The sequence below is a fragment of the Diuraphis noxia genome, unplaced genomic scaffold (genome assembly GCF_037042655.1).
Source record: "Diuraphis noxia isolate RWA-SAM2 unplaced genomic scaffold, SU_Dnox_SAM2 contig0003, whole genome shotgun sequence".
Classification (NCBI taxonomy): Eukaryota; Metazoa; Arthropoda; class Insecta; order Hemiptera; family Aphididae; genus Diuraphis; species Diuraphis noxia.
In genome coordinates, this window is record NW_028301713.1 from 45278125 (window position 1) to 45298102 (window position 19978).

The 19978-nt window shown below is 29.2% G+C and overlaps 1 protein-coding gene across 2 annotated transcripts in view; it reads left to right on the forward strand.

Moving 5' to 3' along the window:
* LOC107173679 (limbic system-associated membrane protein-like) overlaps window positions 1-19978 on the forward strand; it is a 209983-nt gene that overhangs the window by 25371 nt on the left and 164634 nt on the right. The gene's annotated exons all lie outside the window — the stretch shown is intronic.

Consider the following 19978-nt stretch of genomic DNA (forward strand, 5'->3'; position numbering starts at 1 on the left):
AAATGATGAAATTCTAATTCGTTGATGAAATTCAGTAATTTTTTGGACATCTTGGGAGTAGATGCAATTATTTCATTTAGGGTATCTGGTAGTTTCTGTATGATGTGTATTTCACTGAATCAGCGGCATTCAAGGAGTGTGTACTTGACTGTAATAGGTGTTCTGAAAGTAGGGCATGAGGGTTATTCTTCTTTGGTCATAAGAGTTTAGTCTATTTGTTGACCAAAAATAACCTAGTCACTTCTAGACATCTCGTATGGTTTGAACAACCGTAAGTTTATCTAACAAATATTTTAAATAATTATTTATTTTGGTTTTTTTTTTTTTTTTAAAGCACATTTTTGTCCAAAAAAATCACCGTTTTCACTTTTATTTATAAATATTTTGTTTTTTTTAATTACTTTTCGTATATTTTAATTAAGCATTTCCAGTATTGAAAATATTATTTAACAGCTTTTTTAAGTCATACGATATACCGATAAACATTAAGTTGACCGTAATATTTAAATTGTAGAAAACACTAATGTAAGGTCTTAATAATTCATGAGGTCTTTGCAACAACGTATATACAACGTATAACGTTATTGTTTGTGTTGAACGATGTATTTTTTATATATATATATATATATATATATTACCTTTAGAAGGTTACTGTACAAAATTGTTACCAATTTAAAGTTCTTATTATTTGTATAAAATATACACTAATTAAGCTATATAATATATTCATTAAATATCGTTTTTATTACAAATATTCTAGTTTAATGTATTGATAAACATATACATGCATTTATATATAAATTATACACAGTAAAAAACGTTTGTAATTACTTTCAAAAGACCAGGAAAAACAGATCATACCTAATAACTGAAAAATATAATAGATTTACGAGTTAATGGAAAAAAATCCTTTTAATTCTTCAATTAATTTATATTGCTGTAAATTAATTTATTATTGATTTTACATGCTATACAATAAGTATCTATATTATTTATTATGTTATTATATAAGTGAATTTATGTTTACATTACAGTGGGAAGTCTAATATAGATTGTGGTTATGAATCTTTTGGTATTAAATATCAATATAGAAAGCATTTTAGGTCTCGATCTCAATAACAACCTAAAACTGAACAACTATTTTTTTTTATTTTTTTTTTATACTACCTTATAAAGAAAAAAAAGGAAGATATATCATATAATAATCTGCTGATTCACAAATTATCTATGTTTTATAAAATTCAAAATAAATTTTATCAAAACATTAGAAAAATATACTCTTGAATAGCACATAATAATATTTATGAAAGTAAGTTAATCCAATAAATTATTATTATTATTTTTTTTTTAATGTAGTTATAGTTATTTCATTTAGTGTATTTGGTACATTGTACATTACGTTTATTGTAAGTGAAGAATGGATAGATATACTTGTAATTCGTTCGATGTTCAACAGTATATTATTATAATGCTGATAAATCTTGTACTCTTTGGACAAAAGCATGCCTGAGCAATCACGTAAGAAAATAAAACCCATTTTATAAACGATTTTTTTTTTTTACATGCATGTTTTATGAAGCGTAATAAATTTTAGTATTTAGTTTATAAAAATAAACCTACTGATTTTTATATACTAAATTACGGATATTCTTTTTTCTTGTATTTATTTATTGAATTATTTTTGCGGATGTTTTACAAAGAATAGGTGTATCGTTTCTTAATCAGCTTTCTCGAGGTTTTCGTACGAAGCAAGCTGTGAGACGTGTAATATGAGGGTGTTTGATAATAAACTACATTCGCACGCAAGTCGTTTGTTGTTCGTACCTATAATGTTTTGGGCGGTCGGCCACAGCCACGATGCAACTACAACAATGTAAAGGTGGTGTTTGGTTTTTGCTTTGTCGATCGCATGGTATACTCAAACTGATCGTGTATTCTATTACGAGTTCGCACAACTAACCGACGGCCGAATAGTTAAGGGTGTGCGTACAACAAATTAGTTGGCATTAAGTGTTAAACCAATTATCCCAACTATGCAGACCGACAGAGGGGGTGGTGGCAAGTTAAATAATTCCATTGATGCATTTAGTCCGATTAACCCGGGGAATTGCACGGGAAATTTTCTTCGACCGTCATCGAACGGAAACCTATTTTGAAATTAGTTTTAAATATTTAGAACAACCGATGAACTCTTAAGACTTGAGTCTCAGAATTTAATTATTTGCAGACATATTTTCATATTATGTCAAGTTAAAATGCGTAATAATCACATTATTTTATATTATTATTTATTACTGCACAATATGTATAAAAGACAATTGTGTGTGTGTGGGTATATAAGTGTATAACTAACTTAATATGTCGAATCAAGTGACTTACTACTCATAATATAACTAATAACAACATCATAACCACCTCATAGCTGTAAAAATCCTCCCATATATGAATCATGTGTTGTGGAGGTCATTTTCCAAAACTTACTCATTGATTGCTACATGTACGCAGACTCAAGATCCAAACACCACAAATCTTAACAATTAAGCGAAGCTCTACAATCCCATATCTAATCAAATATCAGTATAGTAAAATTTTTAAAGGAAACCAAATTATGCAATCTAATTTAAGAATTAACTAAATATAAAGCATATATTTAAAAAAAAAATGTAATCAATAATTAATGGCCTGTAGCTGATGTTTATGGTCAATAAAAAAAAATGTATATACATATACCTATTGTATATTGTTATTATATTATACTGAATTATACGGAGATGTTTAAATGAAATATTAAAATATAACTCAACAATTACGACTAAACTTCGATGGTAATTATATACGTTTTCCTACAATTATTATCATGTAGGTACAACTCTCAATCTTAAATTCGTACAATTTAACAGAGTAATTAATGATTAAACCATTTAAACCTCTACAAAGATAGCTATTACACGTTGTGTAAAATAAAATATAATGGCAATAATCGAAGAAACCTACGTCATGATAAAAAACTCCAGAATGAAAACTAAACTAACTAAATTTCGCAATTTATTATTCCAATTAATGCCCGAAGAACCAACAGACCCCACACAAAATCAATCATAAATAACAAACAATATAACATATACAATGAGCATAAATGTAATACAGTGGAATATTAACGGCCTTGTCAAAAAACTTAATGATATTAAACTAATAAATCAACAACACGACCCAATCATCATATGTTTACAAGAGACCAACCTCAACAATACCTTCACCCCGCCCATCAAAAACTTCAACATCTTCTCAACCAACAGAACAGCCTGCAACCGAGCTAGCGGAGGAGTAGCGATACTGGTCAGATCTGACTATCCAAGTTCCCAAATCCAGATCCAATCTCCTCTGGAAGTGGTGGCAGCATCCATCCAGCTCGAGTCTAGCATCACCATCTGCAATATTTATATACCGAACCAAAAACTATTTAAATCCACTGATATTGTGAACATAATACAACAACTTCCACCCCCCTTTCTCCTCCTGGGAGATTTCAACAGTCACGGCCTAAGCTGGGGATCGGACAAAACCGACGACCGGGGAAAACAAATCGAAAAAGTCCTCGAGACTGATAACATAATACTACTTAATAGCGGTGAACCCACACGACTCAATCCCTCGAACGGAAAATTCTCAGCGATTGACCTATCATTATGCAGCTCAAACCTTGCCCAACGCACTTCATGGTCAACTCTTCCCGAAATATACGACAGTGATCACATCCCAATCAAGATCGAGCTTCTTTCTAGCAAAGCAACTTCGCCTACATCTCCCAACAAATGGAAACTCAAAAATCCCAACTGGAATCTTTTCTCCCAACTAGTCGAAGCCTACGTAAACACAAACCCCCCTCCTCCAGATGGTCCGACCGAAAATGACGTTGCCCACATAACCAATTCTATAACTAATGCAGCAAACATATCAATTGGAAAAACAAATGGCACTCTAAACAATCCTAAAGTTCCTTGGTGGAACCCCCAAATCAAGCTATCTATTAAGGAAAAGAATATCGCATTAAAACGGTTCCAAAAAACGGGAAAAATCGAGGACCACATACGCCTAAAAGAACTTCGTGCAAAAACAAAATTCCTCGTAAAACGCAGTAAAGCATCCTCTTGGAAGAACTTCACTTCTACCATAGGCCCCAAAAGCGACCCCAGCTCTGTATGGAGCAAAATCAGATCTTTACGTGGCAACAGCAAAGAAAAACAGACTCTCATATTAAATGACAACATTCTCCTCACCGATCCAATCGAGGTTGCTAATCTTCTCGGTAACCATTTCTATTTGAACAGTTCTGATAACAACTATAATGAATCATTTCTTAATAATAACCTGACCAGTAGACAGCATTTGCTCCAACCCAACTACAGCCCATTAAATCAGGATCAACACCATCTAAACATCCCCATTAGCGCTAAGGAGCTAAACTGGGCCCTTTCCAAATGCTCTAGCCTCTCTCCCGGACCTGATGAAATCCCATACAGCTTCTTACACAACCTACCCGCATCAGCAATACAGTTCCTCCTCCACCTGTACAATAAAATATGGAATACCGGACAAATCCCAAAATCTTGGAAACACGCCATCGTCATCCCGATTTTAAAACCAGGGAAGGACAAATTTAGCACAGAGGGATATAGACCAATATCTCTCCTCAATACAATGTGTAAAATACTTGAAAAGATCATCGATTCGCGACTGAGATGGTTTCTCGAAAAAACTCACTATCTTTCCCCTCAACAAAATGGCTTCCGCAAGCACAGGAGCACATACAACAGTCTACATGAAATCCAAAAAGACATAACTAAGTCCCTAGAAACCAACCAAGCCTTGGGACTTGTTGCCCTCGACATAGCGAAAGCATACGACACCACATGGCGCCCCCGGATAATCGAACAACTACAAAAAATCCTATGTAACGGTAACCTACTGATCTTTGTCAAACATTTCCTAGAAGACAGATCTTTCCAAGTCAAAATTAACGGTCATCTCTCTTCAATCTTCAATCAAGAAAATGGAGTACCACAAGGATCCACTCTCTCAGTCACCTTATTCCTTGTAGCCATCAACGACATCTGCGAAAGAATCAAATTCCCAGTAAAATCTTCTCTCTTTGCAGACGACCTAAACATTTGGTGTTCAGCAAAAAACTCATCCTGCATACAACCATATCTACAAGACACAATATTATCACTTGCTGCATGGTCCGAGACATCAGGATACCGTTTCTCCCCATTTAAATCTCAGTGCATCACATTCACCCGAGCTAAAAAATATCCTTCATTAGACATTAGAATGAATGACATCCCAATACGAACCTCAAAATCAATTAAAATACTAGGAATCACATTCGACCGCAAAAATACCTGGAACCCACACCTTAAAGATCTCCGAAAAGCAACCATGTTAAGAATGAATATCCTCAAAACTCTAGCTCACACTTCTTGGGGAGCAAACTCCACAACCCTTAAACAAATATACACATCGCTCATTCTTTCCAAGCTAGAATACGGATCCTTCCTCTTTTTCAATTCTAAACCATCCAGCTTAAAAATGATTGACACCGTACACAACCTGGGACTGAGATTAGCCTCCGGAGCATTCCGATCGAGTCCAATTCCCAGTTTGCTCAACATCTCTTATACTCCACCCCTAAGTCTCATAAGAAAAAAAAACATCATGCTTCTATCTGCAAGACGAGCCCAGAACAACCTAGACATCCACCACGGCATCAGAACTGAACTACGAGACTCCAATTTCAAATTCTCTGACTTAATTAAACATGAATGTCCGACTACTCCCCCTTGGACTATGGACATTGACATCAACCTCAAGTTATCTTTCCTCCCGAAAAGCGAAACTACATCTAACATTTATAAAAGTGAACTACAAGCTATTCTCGAAGGATACCAAGACCACATATTCTTCTTTACGGATGGATCCAAAACAGACGCCGGCGTAGGCGCTGCAGTTACATTCGGTGAATCCAAACGAATGCTCAAGCTCCCTGACTATTGTTCAATCTATACGGCCGAAGCCTTGGCTATCTCCCATACATTAGATATTATAAAACAGGACTCAATAAACAAATCCATTATACTAAGCGACTCCCTTAGTACACTTACAAGCATCCAAAATTACTTCCAACCTAATAGCATTTCACAAAAAATCCAGAACCAGATATCATTTCTCCAAAACAACGCACAGACTATCTCCATGATATGGATACCTAGTCATATCGGCATACCTGGAAATGAGATAGCAGACACATATGCCAAACAGTCCATCTCATCTCCTCACTCTCTAATCATCGGCTCACATACTCTGCAAGACTCAAAAAACTTTATTACTGATCACATTCTAAAAAATTGGCAACACTCCTGGTCAACCCAACGTACTAAACTAAACGAAATCAAACCCAGCATTTTCCCATGGCCAACCACTCCACTTACCAGGCGTCAAGAAGTAATTCTTAATAGACTTAGAATCGGTCACACATGGTTAACCCACAAACACTTAATGTCTAAAACGGATCCCGAACCTTGTTTCTCATGCGGCGAAACACCTACAGTCAAACACATCATATGCTTCTGCCGTGAACACAACAATGTTAGAGTCAACCTCAAACTAGCTGACAATCTCTACGAAGCTCTTGGTCCTGACCCCGACAACACTCAGAAGATATTTACCTTTTTAAAATTAACTAAATTATATAACTTAATCTAAACACACCTTCACACCCCAAGCTTGAATTGTATAAATATCCCTCCTTTATCACCATATGTTAAATTTAACTTCAGCCAATAATCTTTGTTGTTGCGGCTTAATTTTAAATAAAAAAAAAAAAAAAAAAAAATAAAATATTATTTAGAAAATTAAGCGGTCGTTAGTTTTATTAATTAAGATAACAAAAAAATTCTCGGACAAAGCTTGTATATACTTTTCTGTTTGTTGAGCACGCTTAGGTTTTAATAATTAAATTCCAAATTATTCGATGGATAATTAATTCTTATTTTAGTTGAATACTTAAACATAATTTATGTAAATAATTTTTTTTTGTTTATTTTCTCATTATCTGCAAAATTCAATTTGGTTAATGAATTGAATGTTAAAGAAAATATTTTTTTTTAATGTTAATTTAATAAAAAAAATTTAAAATTAGTTAACATCAAAGTGGTTAGTTTGGATAGTAACACAAAATTTCCTTGTAATCTTTTAAGTTCATTTTATTCTTAAGAATCATTTAGTAAAATAAAACAAATTTTATTTATAGAGAAAACCTTTACTTTTATCGAATTAAAAAAAAAAGATGTTTCATCAAAGAGAAATTTATGATTTAATATAGATATATTTCTATCAATATTTTTCAATCAGATTTTACGTTAAGTGAATAATAATTGTTTTGAAAAAAAATAAGTGATTAACGATATAGTATATTATGTAACACACGTATAAATATTCAGGAAGAAAGTATTTTGATACCATAATAATTATTACAAAGTGCTTTGAGAGTTCCAAATCTTGTTTCCATTTTATAACAAAGGATACTATTTATTTTCCGGGAATTTCACTATTTGGAAAATGAAATACTAAAATATGCACAAAGGCATAATTCTATGGATTAGTAGCTGCTGGGCATTTGTATATGGTTGTATTCATTTACAAATTAAATGTACACACTCCACGCATAATTTGATCACGTACATCTAACAAGAACCACACTTTTCAATTAATTACTTGAAGATTTACAATATTCTAATTTTTATCAGTAGTATGCATATATCAATATACTCCAGAATATAATAATAATTTATTTCTACAGTAAGTTAGTTAGTTAAAGTTCAAGACAGTTACAATCCATCAGGGATCATATTACCCTTTTCTACTGTCTATCTGATCATTTAGCCTGAAAAACAGAAATTAAAGATCTATTAATTACATTTTTACGTGACATATGCAATTAATTGTATTGCATTGAACTATTTAAGTAATAGCATTTATACATAATAATTTATTATAACAAACATATTATATTGTATAACGTCAATAAGCATGCTGTAAACCCATAAATAATAATATTAATGCAATCATAAGAAATAATAAAAACATTAATACTGTAAAACTCAACATAAGTGTTATATTAGAGAATTTGATTGAGTATAAATTAATTTGTTAATAATCTATCTGTATTCGTTAAATATATTAATGTACCTGTTTTGCATATATGATACGCCGCGTTACATTTTATGGTATATTATGAATAATATGAAAATAGTACTCTACAAAAAAATCCTACAGAAAACCATATTTGGTACCATCTGTTAATTGTTAATTTTAATTTTTACTCTGCTCATATTATGCTCATATTATCTTTGTTGGATAGAGATGTCATATTATTATTTTATATTTCAATATTTATATAACCAAGTCTCATTTAAATATAATATTGATTTTAAGTAATAATTCACCTTCTCAAGTTTGAGTCATTTTAATTTTACAAATATAAAATAAGTAGTAAAAGTTTAAAATATAAATGATTCATAAATTAATGTAGAGTTGAAAATATGTAAATAAGCACACTAAAAAAAAAAAAATAATATGAGAGTACATAAGCTAAAGGAACTCGTGTCTTTAATTGAAACAATTACTTTTAAAATATATTTTGATCTTTTAGAAAATGTATTAAAATTTAAAACTCATAACACTCCATGTAGGTAAAAAAAAAATTTAACTTTAAATTCGTGTTTACAAATACTTACGAATTATGCATAACGTTAACGATGTAACACAATAAAAGTTCGAAATTCTGTATATGATGTATGACTACTTTACTTTCTACAGGTAATTAAGAGAGAAGTGACTTAGGTACAAACTTTGAATTTGTACTTAAAAAATGAGTCTAATATCTTAGCACGTTCAAAAACTCTGAAATATTAATATGGCTATGCTATTTGTGAATAATTGAAAATTCTCAAACTTACAAACTAACAATTAATGATAAAAAATTAAAAAAAAAAATATTTAAGTACTAGTTGCTGAAACAACTTGAAATAAAAATCATTGCTCCGTTAAATTGTAAGACTTGTCTGGTATGTACATTGTACAACTTACCCTGGAAGTTTACAATATTATTTAAATTGATGCTCATTTGTCAAGGTATACAATTTCAGCAACATAATGTAGTATACTAAATAATACATAGCAAGCTTTTGATTGTAAATTATTAATATTATTTGCAACTCACATAGTAAGCTCATTTTTTTTAAGTATCTTCAAGTATTATCAATCATACTCTGAGAACAGTATTTTATGATGGAGATTATTATTTTTTTAATTTACATAATACTATGTAATCATTGGATTACATATTATCCTTTATTATTATTATTTTTTTCATAAAAATATATATCATTATTTTAAACTCATTAAAAAACTATTCATTTTATTTACGGATGTTAAAAATTATTAATTTTGGTTTTAAAACTGGACTAAAATTAATAATAACAATCAACTGATAATTGATAAAAAAAATTTAAAAAATTAACTTTTCAGAAATTACTACAATTGAAATTAGGTTGTTACACATTTGAATAGTTGACAGGTTTATTATGTTCATCACGTTGTCATTTATTTATAAGCTAATCAATTTGGAACATTCATTGTAAGATAAATAATTATAAAAAAAATAACAAATTATAAAATTAAAGTCAAATTTTATAAATATCTAAATGATACACTTCGGATGTGACAGCTTATAGATAAAAGATAAATTATTTTGATAATTATAATAACAAAATAAACTTATGTATGAGAGATTAACTTTTTATTGCGTGTAATATTAACTGTCAAAATACTATCATCATAAAATTTATTTTAAGTAAAAATAATACTGTGGCAGTTTAACGATAAAACCCATATATTTGATTAAGACTTTATTGAATATTTTCACACAGCTTAAATAAATAAAAATTAAAAATACTGATAGTTATAATCTATTGTAATATATGAATTATACACCATATTATACTTTGAATAAAATTACAAAATGAATATACAGAAAATGACCATATCTAGGAGTTAAATTAAAACGTAATTTAAACTAAAACACAATTTAAATTTATTACGCAATACAAAATAATATTACGTAACCAACATTCCCAGACATCGCCTTTCAAGCAAAGATCACATTTGGCTATAAAAAATAATAATAATGAGATAAGAAAATATTACGCAACACAAATACATTATTACGCAACCGAATTACCGTCGCATCAAAAAACTAACATATATAGTAATACTAACTCACATGTACATACTCAATATTCAATTAAAACTTTGACACAAGTACCAAAATACTCTTACTAAAGCTTTACAAAAAACAAACAATAGCACCAATATGTCATGACGTAAATCGGAATATTATCATACCAAAAACAACATACAGGAAACACATAGTTAAACCAAACTGTGCTTTGTAACGTACACAGTTAAAATATCAAACACATTGACCACAATAATATCAATAATATATAACTCACAAGTATTACACATAACAGAAGTTAGCAACACACAATCCACAAATAAGTACCAATATAACACCTCCCTAAGTGACAAAATACCACTACTAAGACATTATGCAGCAAGGAAGACAAAAAGCAACTATATAACATAATAACGCAAATCGGAAGAAGACAACATCAAAAATGTTACACAACAATTACATATATGTACCAGATATAAAAATTATAAAATAATAACTTTAAAATACCAAATTCGGAAGAACAATAAATACGCATTGCTACGAGACGTAATGCACGCGTACGCAGTATACAAAATTCACTCAGACAAATACCAATGCAAAATATTTTGCAAACGACAAATAACATTAGCACGTATGAACACGTGACCCAACATAACACTTCTTCTATATAAAATATTGAAAAAAAACCAATAACAACGTGCGAAACACAGCTTATTGTACATGCATGCGCAAAACACACATTCAACAAAAAACGCCACATAAGCACTAAGATATTATACAAAAAAGAAAAGGACAATAACCCACAGAACCACATGACGTAACAAAACAACCCATTAGTAAAAATATTGCGAAAAGACCTACGACAATGTGCGAAAACTCGACATAACTAACATGCGCACAACCATACTTCTTGAAGCAGACGTGAACAATACATTCTCAGATTACGTAATAACAATTGAGTGGGGATAAGACAATCGATTCACTATATAAGCGCTATGCATAGACAATGACCACACACAGTGCAACACGGAGGTCTACGCTACACCACGTCCACGTCGCCCACAGCGATCTAAATGCCGCCAAAATCTTTATTAAAATCATAACCAGTTTTTTTTCTATGCCAAGTTAACTTTCCATATTGCGTTTATTCTATCGCCAGTATGAGTGTATTTTTGTACATTCATCTATGTTCGTTAATCACAAAAAAAAACGTCATTCTTTTATTTACTGTGTCACCCATGCAATACTATAATGATTCTACTAATTACAATCTATGGCTCATCCAACGATCCATCCCAAACAATAAATATGTATTTTATCTCACATGCTTAGAATATAAGATAGACGCTGCTTGATATTTCATTGTTTATTAAACTTTGAATTATCAAAATATATTTGTAGTTACGTTCTTAGAGCTAAGGAGTGGACAAGATATTCTCTTGGCACGGCTCCTGCCTCATCTGGAACTTAACTACAACTATATAAGCAAACCTAGACACATGCATAATTGTTTAATCTCATAATAATCCGCTAGACATCGAATCTTTTTCTGTCCATGTGAAATACGAATGTAGATGATACTTAATCTCGATTAGTAGGAGTCGACAGTGTGTTATAAAGAAAAATGTGCACTTAATTGTTATAGGATATTGTAAAAATAATCAAAAGGTATAAATAACGTGCATCGACCCATACAATCAAAGACGTAACCAATGCAGTGAGGATCTATGTATTACACATTATAATTCACATAAGGTAAATGAATAGTTATATTTATCACATTTAAAGCATTAAAGCTAATCATTGATCACGAGTATCAGTATAATATAATATAAGTAGTGGAATAATAAGGAAGTGCAGTATAGGTAACGCATTGATATATTATTCGATTATACGTGCATTTAGCGTGATCCCGGGTCGATACATCCGGTAGACACTGCTCAGCGCTATCTCTCCCTGCCACCTAGCTATTGTAGCACCCCCCTCCTATTAATTTTTACCCACTACACTATGCTAATATGATTTAACTATACGTACTAAATCTTTCAAAACACAAGGTTTTTTGGTATTCTATAACATATAATTATTATTTTTTATTTTCAAATTAAACTTAAAAATCTCCATTTTATAGAATATGTCCATTATAAATTATAATTATAATAAATTATTTACACATTTTAAATCCGTGTTCGATATACAAAGTACCTATCTGAACATTCACTGAGTATAAAAATATCGTTATATTTTTATCATTGTTAAATATCAACGGATTTATTTTTCATAACCAACGTTTATGTGATCTTTGTAAATTTTTAATATATTATAATTTAATTACTGTATAAAATATGTATAATTCATTTTTCAAAATACGTATAATGCCAACATGGTATATGATATAACAGTTAGTTTTTTTTTTTTTTTTAATTTGAATTAAGCCTCGGAAACTATGGCCATTGGCAACAATGGGTTTAACTCATAACAGTTAATTATAATATGGTTCAATACGCGAAAAGTCACTATATGATATTTATTACGAGGAATAGTAATTAATATTACAAGTTTTAAGGTTGTATAAAATGGTAGAATACAAAAAATAAATAAGATACCAAATTTTTACTCTATTAAATGCATAACCCACATGCTATATTATGTTAAGGTTAACTTATCATGTTTCACGCTTTTGTAATTAAACTATAATATTTTATTTTTATTTGTTCCATGACTACATTAAAATATCTCTATAGAGCTCCATCAGCTCAACGATATCTTACTTTTCATTCTTCATGGTATGTATTAGTCATCGTAAAATTAGAAATTTCGTATCTTCTTTTTTATGATAAATTTTGCACTTTTAACACTCTGTACCGGCTGAAGCTTACCGTCTTCTTATGCTTAAAAAGGCTAAAAGAGACGTGGCATTAATTTAATTGTTTTGCCTGGTCACATGATGCCGTCTACATAACGTAGTAAATATACATTTATATAATGTACCTATATAAAGAACAATTTTCGTAGAACAATGATATAATTGTCAGTTGTCACTAATTCCGTCCATCTCTGAAAGACCCTCCTCTCCCAAATACGTGACTAAACGGCACATATTATTATAATAAATTATTATTATTATTATTATACTTTAACCCTTTGTATAATACGCACACCGTAAAGTTGACGGGAAAATTAATTATTCATCGACAAGTATGAGAGATATAATATATACCTATACTGACTACTGTTAAATCCATCACACACAGTATTATATGAACGACCGGCGGTGTATGGGGCTGTGGTACGTGTTTTTGTTGATCATAAATTAGGAAAACAATAATAACAATAACAATATATGGATCCAATAATATGATAATATTATTACATTATTACTCTTATTATTTCACAACATAATATTATTACTTAATTGAAATTTTTAGTTGCATAATATTATAATATTCGGGAGGTTAGTCGCTTATTAATTACTACAATATTGACTTATGTATTCGTACGGAAACCAAAGCTATTCTGGGATCATGTAGTTGCTTGATTTAAATCGATGTTGTAAATTGTATGTTACTATAGTTGCCCCAAAATGATCATAATATTTTATTCATTAGATCAAGGTTATGCTACAGGTAATAACGATGTTCTATTTTTAAACCGACTATTTTGGTCAAAAAAGGTTTGATTTTGCGTGTTTATAAAATATTAATGACACTATATTTGAAATGTTTATTTTTTTTTAATACCTACTTAACATAATCCAGTCGATAACTTATGATTCAGCCCTCAAAAGAAAAGGAAAACACTGCTGTATTATATTATAGTTTACATTTCAATGTTAAATTGCTGTAATATTTTTTATTCTGTTAAGAGTAAAGAAAAACGATTTTCTCTAAATTGTATTAACGCAATGCGTTAATCTCTTATTTTTTCACTAGCTTCCGTCCCACTAGGTATCAAATCTGAGTTATTTTTATTACTATTTGGTATGGATCGAAATTATGCACAAATAATTCGGCTTTTATGCTAAGCAGTTAATAATTAGAAAACATCGATTTTATTACGGTGTTTCTAAAAGTATTAAAAAGTACGTTATGTTATAGTAGATAATCTAATTTGATTTTTGACTTTTAGGATGATTTCTGGTAGAAAATTAAATCTTATTGACACTTCGTGGATCAAAATTACAACATTTTCTCAAACAATTGGGAAAAACATAGAACAAATAATGTAGAAAAAGACAATTTTACCTAGTTTTTAACAAACTAAATTTTCTTATTTAATTATATTTTAAAAAACGAATTATTTTAAACATTTACATACATATTTTCTAACAAACGTTTATTTTAGCATTTTATATGTATGGTACAGTTTTTCAAGTAATTTGAAACTTTTTATCCATTAAAAGAAATTTTTAATTTTCGATTTTACGTGCTGATTTTTTTAGTGTATGCTATGAAAGCAATAATAATACAATAAATAGTAATTTTTTATTTTAAGGAATTTGATGAATTTTTGGGTTTTTTTGTTCTTATGTTAGGAGTTTGTCTTAAATCACCGAGGTCTTGAGTGTAAGTGTATCTATCACGTGGTATTGATGTCAATTTAGTTACTTCGGACGTTTGAAGTGCACGTTGTCTCATCCCTATCATCAAAAGGCTAGATGACATAATTATTGAACAGGGTTAGAGAATTAAAATGTTATACACGAAATAAAAATGTAAATTTTATTTTTTGTGATTATAGTATGCAAATCGGTATTCCTTGTGCATTTATATAGAATGTTTTGCAGGCGTAAAATAATGTAAAAACTATTCAAATTTAAAATTAATTTAATATTTTTGTCTTGCAAAATTACTGGTAAGTTGTATTTTTAGATAATCAATTTCTTCGATTTCTTTTTAATTTGCCTATATCAGTGTTTCCCAACCTTTTTACCACCACGGACCACTTCGACAATATTTTATAGATCGCAGACCACCACAATTTTACGCAAACTAGGAAGACCTTTTTTTTTTTTGCTCATTAACAAGAATACACAAAATTTATCGAAAAATGTTAATTTTTAATATTTTACTGTACTATTATATATAATTATTAAACTTTACTAATAATGTTGCCGCCGCAACATTATTATAAATAAACGTAGCATAATAGTATTCAATTAATTAATATCGGGCAGCGAGGATAGCTGGACACAAACACACACACTCTATATCACCTGTTGTCATTATAATATCTTATTTTTATATCTATTTAAACGTGTCTTGTGAGTTATATCTTATATAATACCTATATGTAGATTATGCTCATTATCGTATGCCACCGCACCGGCTACGTGAATATAGTTAACACGGCCGCCGCGGCTTTTTGTCTCGCATCTTACGTCGTCGCGTTAGCACGGTTGTGCTCAGAAAGAATATTTTACTATTTTCTACAATTTTTAAATAAGTTAGTGCAAATATTGTTTTTTATTATAATTATTAGCGACAAAGGACCTAATTATTTTGCTACGAATTGAAGTATTATATTAAATCGTCGGCGCGACACTATATTATTATTATTGTGAATTTCGCGGTGCTAATCACCAAACTTATTATATTTATGTGTAAACATCATTCTTTGTTTTTCAATGTAAAATTATATAGCTAGGCAGCGGCTGGCCAGCAGTGCACCAATAAACTGTGAGTTATTTATTTTATATTATTATTATTAAATTCGTTATACTTATTATTATATATTCTATCGTGCCACAAGGGACGTACAGAACTTATATTATTATTTATTGTTATATTCCATTGCACCATAAGGGCTATATATTTTGTATTATTCTGATGTGCCAGAAGGACACATAGTATTTTGATATTTATATTTGTTACTGCAAATTTGCAAAATATTATATTAGTTGGTCATAAGGACCGCGGATTAATTTGCACGGATTATTTTATATTATATATTGATCTGTTGAGCCAGAAGGGCTAATTTAAATTTTTGTTTTTTTGTTTTTTTTTTTTTTATTAATTAAAAGCTTCAAATACAAAGTTTTATTAGCCTACATTGGTTTACATGTTTAATTTATAAATATAATGAAGATTTGATAGTTGTGATGTGCTGTCTTTGGTTCTTGTCTTATATGTTGGCTGTGAGGTCGGCCATCTTGATGACAATTAATATTATTCTGTTGGGCCAGAAGGGCTAACATTTTTATATTTTCACGTAGCTCTAATAGCTACCGTGAATTATACCTTTATTTTTATTATCTATTAATTTTACCGTAATTATACTTTATTTTTACGGACTACAGCTCCAATAGCTGCCGGAATATTATATTGTCATTTGCTTGGCCATAAGGGCCGCTCATTTATATATACCTTTTTCTGTTGGGCCAGAAGGGCCATAATATATTATATACTGTTATAGCCATAAAGGCTTTGATTTTTTATATGTATTATATTTTTATACTTATTGTATTGCTGTGATTTTTATTATATATTTGTACCATTATTAATTTGCGTATTATACGGCAACTTATTATTTACCAACAATCGTGTCACCATTTCTTTAATTTTAATTAATTGTACACACACCCACATATATACACAAATAATGCACGTAAATACACTACACACATTACGTAGCTCGACAGTATTTGCCCGGCAATCCCGACCACTGCTGTTCGAGCTATTACACCACTACACACGCAGCTAGTCCTCACATATTTAAGATCTAGGTGTTAGTGGTGAGCAACAAAGGTGTCTGGAGTGCACATATTATTATTATATGCTTCCGACCCTAACAAATAATATGTCGTCACTTAAGTCCAAGCGATATTACGGTGAAATAAAATACTTTTCACTGTTTTAAAAAAAAAAAAATAATTATTATTAATAGAAAACGAAGAAAACGAAGAAAGGTACCGCGGACCACCTATGACTGGCCCACGGACCACCGGATGGGAAACACTGATCTATATTATATACGTTTTCCACATCCAATTTAAGTACTACTACAACTATGCTTGAAATATTTAATCAAGATAAAAATATAAGTAATCCAAACACTTCAAACATGATAATTAATGTAAAGAGAATACATTGTATAGAATATCCATATAGAAGTCATAAATCTCAAGCAAATCAGATCAAAAAAGTTCTTATTTATTTTGTCTTTGTAAAATAAACTAAATAATATCAAACATCAAAAAAATTGTTATAAGATATTGAATAACATAAAAATATTCATAAGATAAATTTGTTTATAACTCATAACTTTTTTACAAGATTTTAATTTTATACATCGTAATTCTAATTATTTAATATAGTGCCATAAGAATGAATACTGAATAACAAAATAAAAATAAATATTAAATAGAATAAATAACTTAGTTTTAAAGATACAATGAATGAATAACAAACAATTATTGTAGAAACTACAATTAATATTTTTTGACGTCGAAACCACCATTTGTTGAAACAACTTAAAAATTTAGGTAAAAATAATTTTATATACATCATCTAATTTTAATTTGTTGACTTTAAAAATATTTATTTTATATTTTTATTTATTTAAAGGTAAGTATTATCCTTTTTTCATACTAAAATTATACTACAAGTCTACAATTTAACTACTTATTACATTTTATAATGAAACAATTGTTTTGGAACAAACTATTTTGAATTAAAAATTCAGCTACAGATAAAGCCAATAGATAAACTATCTTACTATGCTATATGTAATTATATTTTACGATTTATATTACTGTTTTCCATTCCTAATCATAAAAATCAAACATTGTATTAGGTATGTTCTATTTACTATATAAATTATGTAACGATGCACAATATATTATGTTGTGATTCGATGAAACTGCGTTTAAATATGAATAATAGGATCGTATACAAAAATAATAAGTAAAAACGAGGCAAATAAAAACGTACGAATTTTTTATTCCTCCATTTCATTAGGTACAATTTTTTTCAAATATCGTAGTCCCTTCAAAAACATAAATGGTAGAATCGATATAGTTAAAAAATGTAAAGCATACCAAATTAATATAAGTTATATGCACTATTTAATTATATTAATAAGACTATTCAGTGTTCTATATATTTTTTTCGAATTTAAGGGGACATTTTTACGGTCGACACTAGGATTTGAAATTATTTAGGTACTGTCTGTAACATTATTCATTTAAGAGAATTTAAAATGTTTGGCACAATGTTTATACAATTATCACTAATATTAGGTAAGTATATAAAAAAGTTTATTTAAAAAAATATATATATTTTACATACTAATGACAAAAATTTTAAAATAAATTGAATTATTTCTGCGTAATAAAAAAAAAAACTCATTTATGTATTGACAACAGATACTATTTCTCACTAAAAGAAAATGTTTAAAAACTATCAATGAAGCTTACTTAAGTTTATTCCAAATTTTAAAATCAATTTTATGATTTAAATATATTCACTGAATTTAACTAAAGGGTTGATATGACTATAAATTTGAAAAGTCTAAATATATCTACAATATAGAGCATAAAATTAAAAAATATAACCAAATAATTGACAGGAACTTGAGTACATTATTCAGACAACAACATGTTAGTATGTTGGTTTTGTACATTAAAATAATCAAAACGTTAAAAAATCAATTGAATAGATTGAATTTTGGCCATCATTATAGTATTAACCAGTGAAAACTACTCTTAAATACCCACCATATTATAAATATAATCGTGTGTTATAGTGATGGTGTAGTATATTATATATATATATATTATTCCCACCCAATTGAATGGCATATTATTATCCCCTATTACAATAGGTCTGCGAGGACATTCTGTAACAAAATAATAGGCCAGTTTGTTGTTTTATGTCTGTAAATCACGGTTTAATCAAATAACGAACGAGCATTATTATTGCTCGTATAACTGTATACCTACTGGTTGTTCGTGTCAGGAATAAAACTCTGACGAAAACCCCGTTGGACGGTTTAATGTACTCCTACCACGGAATGTGATTGTTGAACTCAATAATATTTATGGAACGGGGAAAAAAATAATTTTCTACCAGTTTTAAGTTACAGTCGAATTGGTGTAAAATAAATAATAACATGTTCGAAAAGTATATTATGTTTCATATTAGAAACAAAACATTAAGTTAATGCACAAAGACTATAATAATTTTATTGTTATATTAAATTATAGTCACTGAAATAAATAATACTTAACTAATGCATTTAAACCATTGGGCAAGTAAAAAATAATTTGTAAAAACATGGTTGAAGGTATGATGTTGCAATACAACTGACAGATCATTTATTTTGTAAACTATCGGATCTAAAATTATCTCGACAATTTTGCAACATAATATTATATCAAATTGTAATCAAAAGGTCAATATCACGGTTTTCAAAACAAATTATGTTTTAATATTTATTTTTCACATATTTTCATTACAAAAAACATAAAAGTTGAAAACAAAATATACAGAAAACATAATAGACTATTATTATTATTATTATTTAGTAGGAGTTATTTTATTTTTTATTTTTCTCACAGAAATTACATTGCCACCATATTTAAGAAACTCTCAAGGCAATTTAGTGAACACTAGTTTCAATCCAACATAATATGACAATACTTTTTATTAAATATAATATTATAAAGTTATGTTTTTTTTT